This window comes from Pan troglodytes, chromosome 13 (genome assembly GCF_028858775.2).
Source record: "Pan troglodytes isolate AG18354 chromosome 13, NHGRI_mPanTro3-v2.0_pri, whole genome shotgun sequence".
NCBI lineage: Eukaryota > Metazoa > Chordata > Mammalia > Primates > Hominidae > Pan > Pan troglodytes.
Window position 1 is genome coordinate 7,644,873 of NC_072411.2, and position 18,323 is coordinate 7,663,195.

The window sequence follows — 18,323 nt, forward strand, 5'->3', positions numbered from 1 at the left end:
AACTAACTACTCCGCCATCTGTATAAACATGGAAACATCTACACCGCCATCTGTGTGAAGAAGGAAATATCTACAATGCCATCTGTATAAAGATATAAATATCTGCACCGCGAGCTGTATCAACATGGAAATATCTACATCGCTATCTATATAAATGTGGAAATATCAACACCGCTATCGGGATAAACATGGAAATATCTACAACGCCATCTATATAAACATGGAAATATCTACACCGCTATGTTTATAAACATGGAAATACCTACACCGCTATCTCTATAAACGTGGAAATATCTTCACCGCTATCTGTATAAACATGGAAATATCTACACCGCTATCTGTATAAACATGGAAATATCTACATCGCGGTCTGTATAAACATGGAAATATCTACACCGCAATCTCTATAAACATGGAAATATCTTCACCTCGATCTGTATAAACATGGAAATATCTTCACCACGATCTGCATAAACATGGAAATATCTACACCGCTATCTGTATAAACATGGTAATATCTACACCACCATCTATATAAACATGGAAATATCTACACCGCCATCTATATAAACATGGAAATATCTACAATGCCATCTGTAGAAAGATGGAAATACCTACACCGCAATCTGTGTAAACATGGAAATATCTACACCGATATCTGTAAAAACATGGAAATATCTACACCGCCATCTGTATAAACATGGAAATATCTACACCGTGATCTGTATAAACATGGAAATATCTACAGCGCCATCTCTATAAACATTGAAATATTTACACTGCCATCTGTAAAAACATGGAAATATCTACAGAGTCATCTGAAAAAACATGGAAATATCTACACCACCATCTGTATAAACATGGAAATACCTACAATACCATCAGTATACACAAGGAAATATCTACACAGACATCTGTATAAATATGGAAATATCTACACAGACATCTGTATAAATATGGAAATATCTACACCGCCATCTGTATAAACATGGAAATATCTACACTGCCATCTGTAGAAAGATGGAAATATCTACACCGCTATCTCTATAAATATGGAAATATCTACACCGCCATCTCTATAAACATGAAAATATCTACACTGCCATCTCCATAAAGGTGTAGGTATCTACTCCGCCATGTGTATAAACATGGAAATATCTACACCACCATCTGTGTAAACATGGAAATCTCTACACCGCTGTCCGTATAAACATGGAAATATCTACACCGCCATCTGCATGTCCATGGAAATATCTACGCCGCCATCTGTATAAACATGGAAATATCTACACGGCCATCTGTGTATAGATGGAAATATCCACACCGCCATCTGTACAAACATGGAAATATCTACACCGCTATCTCTATAAACATGGAAATATCTGCTCTGCCATCTGTAAGAACATGGAAATACCTATACAGTCATCTGTATAAACATGGAAATATCTACAATGCCATCTGTATACACATGGAAATATCTACACAGCCATCTGTATAAACATGTACATATCTACACTGCTATCTCTATAAACATGGAAACATCTACAACGCCATCTCTATAAACATTAAAATATCTACACTGCCATCTCCATAAACATGGAACTAACTAATCCGCCATCTGTATAAACATGGAAACATCTACACCGCCATCTGTGTGAATAAGGAAATATCTACAATGCCATCTGTATAAAGATATAAATATCTGCACCGCGAGCTGTATAAACATGGAAATATCTACACCGCTATCTGTATAAACATGGAAATATCTACACCGCGATCTGTATAAACATGGAAATATCTACACCGCGATCTGTATAAACATGGAAATATCTTCACCTCGATCTGTATAAACATGGAAATATCTTCACCACGATCTGTATAAACATGTAAATATCTACACCGCTATCTGTATAAACATGGTAATACCTACACCACCATCTATATAAACATGGAAATATCTACACCGCCATCTGTATAAACATGGAAATATCTACAATGCCATCTGTAGAAAGATGGAAATATCTACACCGCAATCTGTGTAAACATGGAAATATCTACACCGATATTTGTAAAAACATGGAAATATCTACACCGCCTTCTGTATAAACATGGAAATATCTACACCGCGATCTGTATAAACATGGAAATATCTACAGCGCCATCTCTATAAACATTGAAATATCTACACTGCCATCTGTAAAAACCTGGAAATATCTACACAGTCAAGTGAATAAACATGGAAATATCTACACCACCATCTGTATAAACATGGAAATACCTTCAATACCATCAGTATACACATGGAAATATCTACACAGACATCTGTATAAATATGGAAATATCTACACCACCATCTGTATAAACATGGAAATATCTACACTGCCATCTGTAGAAAGATGGAAATATCTACACCGCTATCTCTATAAATATGGAAATATCTACACCGCCATCTCTACAAACATGAAAATATCTACACTGCAATCTCCGTAAAGATGGAAGTATCTACTCCGCCATGTGTATAAACACGGAAATATCTACACCACCATCTGTGTAAACATGGAAATATCTTCACCGCTGTCTGTATAAACATGGAAATATCTACACCGCCATCTGCATGACCATGGAATTATCTACGCCGCCATCTGTATTAACATGGAAATATGTACACGGCCATCTGTGTATAGATGGAAATATCAACACCGCCATCTGTACAAACATCGAAACATCTACACCGCTATCTCTATAAACATGGAAATATCTGCTTTGCCATCTGTAAAAACATGGAAATACCTATACAGTCATCTGTATAAACATGGAAATATCTACAATGCCATCTGTATACACATGGAAATATCTACACAGCCATCTGTATAAACATGTACATATCTACACTGCTATCTCTATAAACATGGAAACATCTACAACGCCATCTCTATAAACATGAAAATATCTACACTGCCATCTCCATAAACATGGAACTAACTAATCCGCCATCTGTATAAACATGGAAACATCTACACCGCCATCTGTGTGAATAAGGAAATATCTACAATGCCATCTGTATAAAGATATAAATATCTGCACCGCGAGTTGTATAAACATGGAAATATCTTCATCGCTATCTGTATAAACGTGGAAATATCAACACCGCTATCGGTATAAAGATGGAAATATCTACAACGCCATCTATATAAACATGGAAATATCTACACCGCTATGTCTATAAACATGGAAATACCTATACCGCTATCTCTATAAACATGGAAATATCTACACCGCTATCTGTATAAACATGGAAATATCTACACCGCTATCTGTATAAACATGGAAATATCTACACCGCGATCTGTATAAACATGGAAATATCTACACCGCGATCTGTATAAACATGGAAATATCTTCACCGCGATCTGTATAAACATGGAAATATCTTCACCGCGATCTGTATAAACATGTAAATATCTACACCGCTATCTGTATAAACATGGTAATACCTACACCACCATCTATATAAACATGGAAATATCTACACCGCCATCTATATAAACATGGAAATATCTACAATGCCATCTGTATACACATGGAAATACCTACACGGCAATCTGTGTATAGATGGAAACATCAACACCGCCATCTGTACAAACTTGGAAATATCTACACTGCTATCTCTATAAACATGGAAATATCTACACTGCGGTCTGTATAAACATGGAAATATCTACACCGGTATCTGTATAAACATGGAAATATCTACACCACGATCTGTATAAATATGGAAATATATACACCGCTATCTGTATAAACATGGAAATATCTGCACCACTATCCTTATAGACATGGAAATATCCACAAAGCCATCTGTAAACATGGAAATAACTACACTGTCATGTGTAGGAAAATGGAAATATCTACACTGCCTTCTGTATAAACATAGAAATATATACACAGCCCTCTGTATAAATATGGAGATATCTGCATAGGCGTCTGTATAAACATGGAAATATCTGCACCGCTATCTGTATAAACATGGAAATACCTACACCGCTGTCTCTATAAACATGGAAATATGTACACCGCTATGTGTATAAACATGGAAATACCTCCACTGATGTCTGTATAAACATGGAAATATCTCCTCCGTTATCTGTATAAACATGGAAATATCTACAGCGCCATCTCTATAAACATTGAAATATCTACACTGCCATCTGTAAAAACATGGAAATATCTACAGAGTCATCTGAATAAACATGGAAATATCTACACCACCATCTGTATAAACATGAAAATACCTACAATACCATCTCTATACACATCGAAATATCTACACAGTCTGCTGTATAAATATGGAAATATCTACACCGCCATCTGTATAAACATGGAATTATATACACTGCCATCTGTAGAAAGATGGAAATACCCACACCGCTATCTCTATAAATATGGAAATATCTACACCGCCATCTCTGTAAACATGGAAATATCTACACTGCCATCTCCATAAAGATGGAAGTATCTACTCCGCCATGTGTATAAACACGGAAATATCTACACCACCATCTGTGAAAACATGGAAGTATCCACACCACTATCTGTATAAACATGGAAATATCTACATCGCTTTCTGTAAAACGTGTAAATACCAATACCGCTATCAGTATAAACATGGAAATATCTACACGGCCATCTGTGTATAGATGGAAACAACAGCACCGCCATCTGTACAAACATGGAAATATCTACAACGCTATCTCTATCAACATGGAAATATCTGCACTGCCATCTGTAAAAACATGGAAATACCTATACAGTCATCTGTATGAACATGGAAATATCTACAATGCCATCTGTATACACATGGAAATATCTACACAGCCATCTGTATAAACATGTAAATATCTACACTGCTATCTCTATAAACATGTAAATATCTACACCGTTATCCGTATAAACATGTAAATATCTACACCGCGATCTGTATAAACATGGAAATATCTACACCGCGATCTGTATAAACATGGAAATATCTACACAGCTATCTCTATAAACATGGAAATATCTACACCGCCATCTGTATAAACATGGAAATACCTACAAAGTCATCTGTATAAACATGGAAATACCTACAAAGCCATCTGTATAAACATGGAAATATCTACACAGCCATCTGTATATACATGGAAATATCTCCACCGTTATCTGTATAAACATGGAAATATCTACAGCGCCATCTCTATAAACATTGAAATATCTACACTGCCATCTGTAAAAACATGGAAATATCTACAAAGTCATCTGAATAAACATGGAAATATCTTCACCACCATCTGTATAAACATGGAAATACCTACAATACCATCTGTATACACATGGAAATATCTACACAGACATCTGTATAAATATGGAAATATCTACACCGCCATGTGTATAAACATGGAAATATCTACACTGTCATCTGTAGAAAGATGGAAATATCTACACTGCTATCTTTATAAATATGGAAATATCTACACCGCCATCTCTATAAACATGAAAATATCTACACTGCCATCTCCATAAAGATGGAAGTATCTACTCCGCCATGTGTATAAACACGGAAATATCTACACCACCATCTGTGTAAACATGGAAATATATACACCGCTGTCTGTATAAACATGAAATATCTACACTGCCATCTGCTAGTCCATGGAAATATCTACGCCGCCATCTGTATAAACATCGAAATATCTACACGGCCATCTGTGTACAGATGGAAATATCAACACCGCCATCTGTACAAACATGGAAATATCTACACCGCTATCTCTATAAACATGGAAATATCTGCTCTGCCATCTGTAAAAACATGGAAATACCTATACAGTCATCTGTATAAACTTGGAAATATCTACAATGCCATGTGTATACACATGGAAATACCTACACAGCCATCTGTATAAACATGTAAATATCTACACTGCTATCTCTATAAACATGGAAATATCTACACCGCCATCTCTATAAACATGAAAATATCTACACTGCCATCTCCATAAACATGGAACTAACTACTCCGCCATCTGTATAAACATGGAAACATCTACACCGCCATCTGTGTGAATAAGGAAATATCTACAATGCCATCTGTATAAAGATATAAATATCTGCACCGCGAGCTGTATAATCATGGAAATATCTACATCGCTATCTGTATAAACGTGGAAATATCTACACTGCCATCTGTAGAAAGATGGGAATATCTACACCGCTATCTCTATAAATATGGAAATATCTACACCGCCATCTCTATAAACATGAAAATATCTACACTGCCATCTCCATAAAGATGGAAGTATCTACTCCGCCATGTGTATAAACACGGAAATATCTACACCACCATCTGTGTAAACATGGAAATATCTACACCGCTGTCTGTATAAACATGGAAATATCTACACCGCCATCTGCATGTCCATGGAAATATCTACGCCACCATCTGTATAAACATGGAAATATCTACACGGCCATCTGTGTATAGATGGAAATATCAACACCGCCATCTGTGCAAACATGGAAATATCTACACCGCTATATCTATAAACATGGAAATATCTACAACGCCATCTCTCTAAAGATGGAAATATCTACACTGCCATCTCCAAAAAGCACGGAACCAACTACTCTGCCAACTGTATAAACATGGAAACATCTACACCGCCATCTGTGTGAATATGGAAGTATCTACAATGCCATCTGTATAAAGATATAAATATCTGCACCGCGAGCTGTATAAACATGGAAATATCTACCTCGCTATCTGTATAAACGTGGAAATATCAACACCGATATCGGTATAAACATGGAAATATCTACAACGCCATCTATATAAACACGGAAATATCTACACCGCTAAGTCTATAAACATGGAAATACCTACACCGCTATCTCTATAAACATGGAAATATCTATACCGCTATCTGTATATACATGGAAATATCTACACCGATATCTGTATAAACATGGATATATCTACACCGCGATCTGTATAAACATGGAAATATCTACACCGCGATCTGTATAAACATGGAAATATCTTCACCTCGATCTGCATAAACATGGAAATATCTTCACCAAGATCTGTATAAACATGAATATATCTACACCGCTATCGGTATAAACATGGTAATATCTACACCACCATCTATATAAACATGGAAATATCTACACCGCCATCTGTATAAACATGGAAATATCTACAATGCCATCTGTAGAAATATAGAAATATCTACACCGCAATCTGTGTAAACATGGAAATATCTACACCGATATCTGTAAAAACATGGAAATATCTACACCGCCATCTGTATAAACATGGAAATATCCACACCGCAATCTGTATAAACATGGAAATATCTACAGCGCCATCTCTATAAACATTGAAATATCTACACTGCCATCTCTAAAAACATGGAAATATCTACACAGTCATCTGAATAAACATGGAAATATCTATACCACCATCTGTATAAAGATGGAAATACCTACAATACCATCAGTATACACATGGAAATATCTACAGAGACATCTGTATAAATATGGAAATATCTACACCGCCATCTGTATAAACGTGGAAATATCTACACTGCCATCTGTAGAAAGATGGAAATATCTACACTGTTATCTCTATAAATATGGAAATATGTACACCGCCATCTCTATAAACATGAAAATATCTTCACTGCCATCTCCATAAAGATGGAAGTATCTACTCCGCCTTGTGTATAAACACGGAAATATCTACACCACCATCTGTGTAAACATGGAAATATCTACACCGCTGTCTGTATAAACATGGAAATATCTACACCGCCATCTGCATGTCCATGGAAATATCTACGCCGCCATCTGTATAAACATGGAAATATCTACACGGCCATCTGTGTATAGATGGAAATATCAACACCGCCATCTGTACAAACATGGAAATATCTACACCGCTATCTCTATAAACATGGAAATATCTGCTTTGCCATCTGTAAAAACATGGAAATACCTATACAGTCATCTGTATAAACTTGGAAATATCTACAATGCCATGTGTATACACATGGAAATACCTACACAGCCATCTGTATAAACATGTAAATATCTACACTGCTATCTCTATAAACATGGAAATATCTGCACCGCCATCTCTATAAACATGAAAATATCTACACTGCCATCTCCATAAACATGGAACTAACTACTCCGCCATCTGTATAAACATGGAAACATCTACACCGCCATCTGTGTGAATAAGGAAATATCTACAATGCCATCTGTATAAAGATATAAATATCTGCACCGCGAGCTGTATTAACATGGAAATATCTACATCGCTATCTGTATAAACGTGGAAATATCTACACTGCCATCTGTAGAAAGATGGGAATATCTACACCGCTATCTCTATAAATATGGAAATATCTACACCGCCATCTCTATAAACATGAAAATATCTACACTGCCATCTCCATAAAGATGGAAGTATCTACTCCGCCATGTGTATAAACACGGAAATATCTACACCACCATCTGTGTAAACATGGAAATATCTACACCGCTGTCTGTATAAACATGGAAATATCTACACCGCCATCTGCATGTCCATGGAAATATCTACGCCACCATCTGTATAAACATGGAAATATCTACACGGCCATCTGTGTATAGATGGAAATATCAACACCGCCATCTGTGCAAACATGGAAATATCTACACCGCTATGTCTATAAACATGGAAATATCTACAACGCCATCTCTCTAAAGATGGAAATATCTACACTGCCATCTCCAAAAAGCACGGAACAAACTACTCTGCCAACTGTATAAACATGGAAAGATCTACACCGCCATCTGTGTGAATATGGAAGTATCTACAATGCCATCTGTATAAAGATATAAATATCTGCACCGCGAGCTGTATAAACATGGAAATATCTACATCGCTATCTGTATAAACGTGGAAATATCAACACCGATATCGGTATAAACATGGAAATATCTACAACGCCATCTATATAAACACGGAAATATCTACACCGCTAAGTCTATAAACATGGAAATACCTACACCGCTATCTCTATAAACATGGAAATATCTACATCGCTATCTGTATATACATGGAAATATCTACACCGATATCTGTATAAACATGGATATATCTACACCGCGATCTGTATAAACATGGAAATATCTACACCGCGATCTGTATAAACATGGAAATATCTTCACCTCGATCTGCATAAACATGGAAATATCTTCACCAAGATCTGTATAAACATGAATATATCTACACCGCTATCGGTATAAACATGGTAATATCTACACCACCATCTATATAAACATGGAAATATCTACACCGCCATCTGTATAAACATGGAAATATCTACAATGCCATCTGTAGAAATATAGAAATATCTACACCGCAATCTGTGTAAACATGGAAATATCTACACCGATATCTGTAAAAACATGGAAATATCTACACCGCCATCTGTATAAACATGGAAATATCCACACCGCAATCTGTATAAACATGGAAATATCTACAGCGCCATCTCTATAAACATTGAAATATCTACACTGCCATCTCTAAAAACATGGAAATATCTACACAGTCATCTGAATAAACATGGAAATATCTATACCACCATCTGTATAAACATGGAAATACCTACAATACCATCAGTATACACATGGAAATATCTACAGAGACATCTGTATAAATATGGAAATATCTACACCGCCATCTGTATAAACGTGGAAATATCTACACTGCCATCTGTAGAAAGATGGAAATATCTACACTGTTATCTCTATAAATATGGAAATATGTACACCGCCATCTCTATAAACATGAAAATATCTTCACTGTCATCTCCATAAAGATGGAAGTATCTACTCCGCCTTGTGTATAAACACGGAAATATCTACACCACCATCTGTGTAAACATGGAAATACCTACACCGCTGTCTGTATAAACATGGAAATATCTACACCGCCATCTGCATGTCCATGGAAATATCTACGCCGCCATCTGTATAAACATGGAAATATCTACACAGCCATCTGTGTATAGATGGAAATATCAACACCGCCATCTGTACAAACATGGAAATATCTACACCGCTATCTCTATAAACATGGAAATATCTGCTCTGCCATCTGTAAAAACATGGAAATAGCTATACAGTCATCTGTATAAACATGGAAATATCTACAATGCCATCTGTATACACATGGAAATATCTACACAGCCATCTGTATAAACATGTACATATCTACACTGCTATCTCCATAAACATGGAAATATCTACACCGCCATCTCTATAAACATGAAAATATCTACACTGCCATCTCCATAAACATGGAACTAACTACTCCGCCATCTGTATAAACATGGAAACATCTACACCGCCATCTGTGTGAAGAAGGAAATATCTACAATGCCATCTGTATAAAGATATAAATATCTGCACCGCGAGCTGTATGAACATGGAAATATCTACATCGCTATCTATATAAACGTGGAAATATCAACACCGCTATCGGGATAAACATGGAAATATCTACAACGCCATCTATATAAACATGGAAATATCTACACCGCTATGTTTATAAACATGGAAATACCTACACCGCTATCTCTATAAACGTGGAAATATCTTCACCGCTATCTGTATAAACATGGAAATATCTACACCGCTATCTGTATAAACATGGAAATATCTACATCGCGGTCTGTATAAACATGGAAATATCTACACCGCAATCTCTATAAACATGGAAATATCTTCACCTCGATCTGTATAAACATGGAAATATCTTCACCACGATCTGCATAAACATGGAAATATCTACACCGCTATCTGTATAAACATGGTAATATCTACACCACCATCTATATAAACATGGAAATATCTACACCGCCATCTATATAAACATGGAAATATCTACAATGCCATCTGTAGAAAGATGGAAATATCTACACCGCAATCTGTGTAAACATGGAAATATCTACACCGATATCTGTAAAAACATGGAAATATCTACACCGCCATCTGTATAAACATGGAAATATCTACACCGTGATCTGTATAAACATGGAAATATCTACAGCGCCATCTCTATAAACATTGAAATATTTACACTGCCATCTGTAAAAACATGGAAATATCTACAGAGTCATCTGAAAAAACATGGAAATATCTACACCACCATCTGTATAAACATGGAAATACCTACAATACCATCAGTATACACAAGGAAATATCTACACAGACATCTGTATAAATATGGAAATATCTACACAGACATCTGTATAAATATGGAAATATCTACACCGCCATCTGTATAAACATGGAAATATCTACACTGCCATCTGTAGAAAGATGGAAATATCTACACCGCTATCTCTATAAATATGGAAATATCTACACCGCCATCTCTATAAACATGAAAATATCTACACTGCCATCTCCATAAAGGTGTAGGTATCTACTCCGCCATGTGTATAAACACGGAAATATCTACACCACCATCTGTGTAAACATGGAAATCTCTACACCGCTGTCTGTATAAACATGGAAATATCTACACCGCCATCTGCATGTCCATGGAAATATCTACGCCGCCATCTGTATAAACATGGAAATATCTACACGGCCATCTGTGTATAGATGGAAATATCAACACCGCCATCTGTACAAACATGGAAATATCTACACCGCTATCTCTATAAACATGGAAATATCTGCTCTGCCATCTGTAAGAACATGGAAATACCTATACAGTCATCTGTATAAACATGGAAATATCTACAATGCCATCTGTATACACATGGAAATATCTACACAGCCATCTGTATAAACATGTACATATCTACACTGCTATCTCTATAAACATGGAAACATCTACAACGCCATCTCTATAAACATTAAAATATCTACACTGCCATCTCCATAAACATGGAACTAACTAATCCGCCATCTGTATAAACATGGAAACATCTACACCGCCATCTGTGTGAATAAGGAAATATCTACAAAGCCATCTGTATAAAGATATAAATATCTGCACCGCGAGCTGTATAAACATGGAAATATCTCCACCGCTATCTGTATAAACATGGAAATATCTACACCGCGATCTGTATAAACATGGAAATATCTACACCGCGATCTGTATAAACATGGAAATATCTTCACCTCGATCTGTATAAACATGGAAATATCTTCACCACGATCTGTATAAACATGTAAATATCTACACCGCTATCTGTATAAACATGGTAATACCTACACCACCATCTATATAAACATGGAAATATCTACACCGCCATCTGTATAAACATGGAAATATCTACAATGCCATCTGTAGAAAGATGGAAATATCTACACCGCAATCTGTGTAAACATGGAAATATCTACACCGATATTTGTAAAAACATGGAAATATCTACACCGCCTTCTGTATAAACATGGAAATATCTACACCGCGATCTGTATAAACATGGAAATATCTACAGCGCCATCTCTATAAACATTGAAATATCTACACTGCCATCTGTAAAAACCTGGAAATATCTACACAGTCATCTGAATAAACATGGAAATATCTACACCACCATCTGTATAAACATGGAAATACCTTCAATACCATCAGTATACACATGGAAATATCTACACAGACATCTGTATAAATATGGAAATATCTACACCACCATCTGTATAAACATGGAAATATCTACACTGCCATCTGTAGAAACATGGAAATATCTACACCGCTATCTCTATAAATATGGAAATATCTACACCGCCATCTCTACAAACATGAAAATATCTACACTGCAATCTCCGTAAAGATGGAAGTATCTACTCCGCCATGTGTATAAACACGGAAATATCTACACCACCATCTGTGTAAACATGGAAATATCTTCACCGCTGTCTGTATAAACATGGAAATATCTACACCGCCATCTGCATGACCATGGAATTATCTACGCCGCCATCTGTATTAACATGGAAATATGTACACGGCCATCTGTGTATAGATGGAAATATCAACACCACCATCTGTACAAACATGGAAACATCTACACCGCTATCTCTATAAACATGGAAATATCTGCTTTGCCATCTGTAAAAACATGGAAATACCTATACAGTCATCTGTATAAACATGGAAATATCTACAATGCCATCTGTATACACATGGAAATATCTACACAGCCATCTGTATAAACATGTAAATATCTACACTGCTATCTCTATAAACATGGAAATATCTACACCGCCATCTCTATAAACATGAAAATATCTACACTGCCATCTCCATAAACATGGAACTAACTACTCCGCCATCTGTATAAACATGGAAACAGCTACACCGCCATCTGTGTGAATAAGGAAATATCTACAATGCCATCTGTATAAAGATATAAATATCTGCAACGCCAGCTGTATAAACATGGGAATATCTACATCGCTATCTGTATAAACGTGGAAATAGCAACACTGCTATCGTTATAAACATGGAAATATCTACAACGCCATCTGTATAAACATGGAAATATCTACACCGCTATGTCTATAAATATGGAAATACCTACACCGCTATCTCTATAAACATGGAAATATCTACACCGCTATCTGTATAAACATGGAAATATGCACACCGCTTTCTGTATAAACATGGAAATATCTACACCGCGATCTGTATAAACATGGAAATATCTACACCGCGTTCTGTATAAACATGGAAATATCTTCACCTCGAACTGTAAAAACATGGAAATATCTTCACCTCGATCTGTATAAACATGGAAATATCTTCACCACGATCTGTATAAACATGGAAATATCTACACCGCTATCTGTATAAACATGGTAATATCTACACCACCATCTATATAAACATGGAAATATCTACTCCGCCATCTGTATAAACATGGAAATATCTACAATGCCATCTGTAGAAAGATGTAAATATCTACACCGCAATCTCTGTAAACATGGAAATATCTACACCGATATCTGTAAAATCATGGAAATATCTACACCGCCATCTGTATAAACATGGAAATATCTAAACCAAGATCAGTATAAACATGGAAATATCTGCACCGCTATATGTATAAACATGGAAATATCTCCACTGCTATCTCTACAAACTTCGAAATATCTACACCGCCATCTGTTTAAACATGGAAATACTTACAAAGTTATCTGTATAAACATGGAAATATCTACACCGCCATCTGTATAAACATGGAAATATCTACACAGCCATGTGTATATACATGGAAATATCTACACCGCTATCTATATAAACATGGATATAACTACACCGCTATCTGTATAAACATGGAAATATCTACCCGGTCTTCTGTGTATTGATGGAAATATCAACACTGCCATCTGTACAAACATGGAAATACCTGCATCGCTATCTGTATAAACATGGAAATATTTACACCGCGATCTGTATAAATATGGAAATATCTAGACCGCTATCTGTATAAACATGGAAATATCTACACCGTGATCTGTATAAACATGGAAATATTTACACCGTTATCTGTATAAACATGGAAATTTCTACACCGTTATCTGAATAAATATGGAAATATCTACACCGCTATCTCTATAAACATGGAAATATCTACACCGCCTTCTGTATAAACATGGAAATAACTATACAGTCATCTGTGTAAACATGGAAATATCTACACCACCATCTGTATAAACATGGAAATATCTACAATGCCATCTCTATACACATGGAAATACCTACAAGGCAATCTGTGTATAGATGGAAACATCAACACCGCCATCTGTGCAAACATGGAAATATCTACACTGCTATCTCTATGAACATGGAAATATCTACACTGCGGTCTGTATAATCATAGAAATATCTACACCGGTATCTGTATAAACATGGAAATATCTACATCACGATCTGTATAAACATGGAAATAGATACACCGTTATCTGTATAAACATGGAAATATCTGCACTGCTCTCTCTATATACATGGAAATAACTACAAAGCCATTTGTATAAACATGGAAATACCTACACAGTCATGTGTAGCAACATGGAAATATCTACACTGCCATCTGTATAAACATGGAAATATCTAAAAAGCCCTCTGTATAAATATGGAAATATCTGCATAGGCATCTGTATAAACATGGAAATATCTGCAGCGCTATCTGTATAAACATGGAAATACCTACACCGCTGTCCCTATAAACATGGAAATATGTACACTGCTATGTGTATAAACATGGAAATATCTCCATTGCTGTCTGTATAAACATGGAAATATCTCCACCGTTATCTCTTTAAACATGGAAATATCTACAGCGCCATCTCTATAAACATTGAAATATCTACAATGCCATCTGTAAAAACATGGAAATATCTACACAGTCATCTGAATAAACTTGGAAATATCTACACCACCATCTGTATAAACATGGAAATACCTACAATACCATCTGTATACACATGGAAATATCTACACAGACATCTGTATAAATATGGAAATATCTACACCGCCATCTGTATAAACATGGAAATATCTACACTGCCATCTCTAGAAACATGGAAATATCTACACCGCTATCTCTATAAATATGGAAATATCTACACATCCATCTCTATGAAAAAGGATATATCTACACCGCCATCTCTATACACATGGAAATATGTACACCACGATCAGTATAAACATGGAAATATCTACACCGATATCTGTATAAACATGGAAATATCTCCACTGCTATCTCTATAAACATCGAAATATCTACACCGCCATCTGTATAAACATGGAAATACTTACAAAGTTACCTGTATAAACATGGAAATATCTACACCGCCCTCTGTATAAACATGGAAATATCTACAAAGCCATGTGTATATACATGGAAATATCTACAGCGCTATCTATATAAACATGGAAATATCTACACCTCTATCTGTACAAAAATGGAAATATCTACACCGCCATCTACATATCCATGTAAATATCTGCGCCGCCATCTGTATAAACATGGAAATATCTACACGGTCATCTGTGTAGATGGAAATATCAACACCGCCATCTGTACAAACATGGAAATATCTGCACCGCAATCTGTATAAACATGGAAATATCTACACAGCCCTCTGTATAAATATGGAAATATCTGCATAGGCATCTGTGTAAACATGGAAATATCTGCACCGCTATCTGTATAAACATGGAAATACCTACACCGCTGTCTCTATAAACATGGAAATATGTACACCGCTAAGTGTATAAACATGGAAATATCTCCACTGCTCTCTGTATAAACATGGAAATATCTCCACCTTTATCTGTGTAAACATGGAAATATCTACAGCGTCATCTCTATATACATTGAAATATCTACACTGCCATCTGTAAAAACATGGAAATATCTACACAGTCATCTGAATAAACATGGAAATATCTACACCACCATCTGTATAAACATGGAAATACCTACAATACCATCTGTATACCCATGGAAATATCTACACAGACATCTATATAAATAAGGAAATATCTACACCGCCAGCTGTATAAACTTGGAAATATCTACACTGACATCTGCAGAAAGATGGAAATATCTACACCGCTATCTCTATAAATATGGAAATATCTACACCGCCATCTCTAAAAACATGAAAATATCTACACTGCCATCTGCATAAAGAAGGAAGTATCTACTCCGCCATGTGTATAAACACGGAAACATCTACACCACCATCTGTGTAAACATGGAAATATCTACAGCGCTATCTGTATAAACATGGAAATATCTACACCGCTATGTCTATAAACATGGAAATACCTACACCGCTATCTCTATAAACATGGAAATATCTACACCGCTATCTGTATAAACATGGAAATATCTACACCGCTATCTGTATAAACATGGAAATATCTACACTGCGATCTGTATAAACATGGAAATATCTTCACCACGATCTGTATTTACATGGAAGTATCTACACCGCTATCTGTATAAACATGGTAATATCTACACCACCATCTATATAAACATGGAAATATGTACACCGCCATCTATATAAACATGGAAATATCTGCAATGCCATCTGTAGAAAGATGGAAATATCTACACCGCAATCTGTGTAAACATGGAAATATCTACACCGATATCTGTAAAAACATGGAAATATCTACACCGCGATCTGTATAAACATGGAAATATCTACACCGTGATCTGTATAAACATGGAAATATCTACTCCGCGATCTGTATAAACATGGAAATATCTACACCGCTATCTGTATAAACATGGAAATATCTACACAGCTATCTCTATAAACATGGAAATATCTACACCGCCATCTGTATAAACATGGAAATACCTACAAAGTCATCTGTATAATCATGGAAATATATACACAGACATGTGCATAAACATGGAAATATCTACACAGCCATCTGTATATACATGGAAATATCTACACCGCTATCTGTATAATCATGGAAATAACTACACCGCTATTTGTATAAACAAGCCAATATCTACACCGTGATCTGTTTAAACGTGGAAATATCTACACCGCTATCTCTATAAACATGGAAATATCTACACCGTGATATGTATAAACATGGAAATATTTACACCGCTATCTGTATAAACATGGAAATTTCTACACCGTTATCTGTATAAATATGGAAATATCTACACCGCTATCTCTATAAACATGGAAATATCTACACCGCCATCTGTAAAAACATGGAAATACCTACACCGCCATATGTATAAACATGGAAATAACTATACAGTCATCTGTGTAAACATGGAAATATCTACACCACCACTTGTATAAACATGGAAATATCTACAATGCCATCTGTATACACCTGGAAATACCTACACGACAATCTGTGTATACATGGAAACATCAACACCGCCATCTGTGCAAACATGGAAATATGTACACTGCTATCTCTATAAACATTTAAATATCTACACTGCCATCTGTATAAACATAGAAATATCTAGACAGCCCTCTGTATAACTATGGAAATATCTGCATAGGCAGCTGTATAAACATGGAAATATCTGCACCGCTATCTGTATAAACATGGAAATACCTACACCGCTGTCTCTATAAACATGGAAATATGTACACTGCTATGTGTATAAACATGGAAATATCTCCACTGCTCTCTGTATAAACATGGAAATATCTCCACCGTTATCTGTATAAACATGGAAATATCTACAGCGCCATCTCTA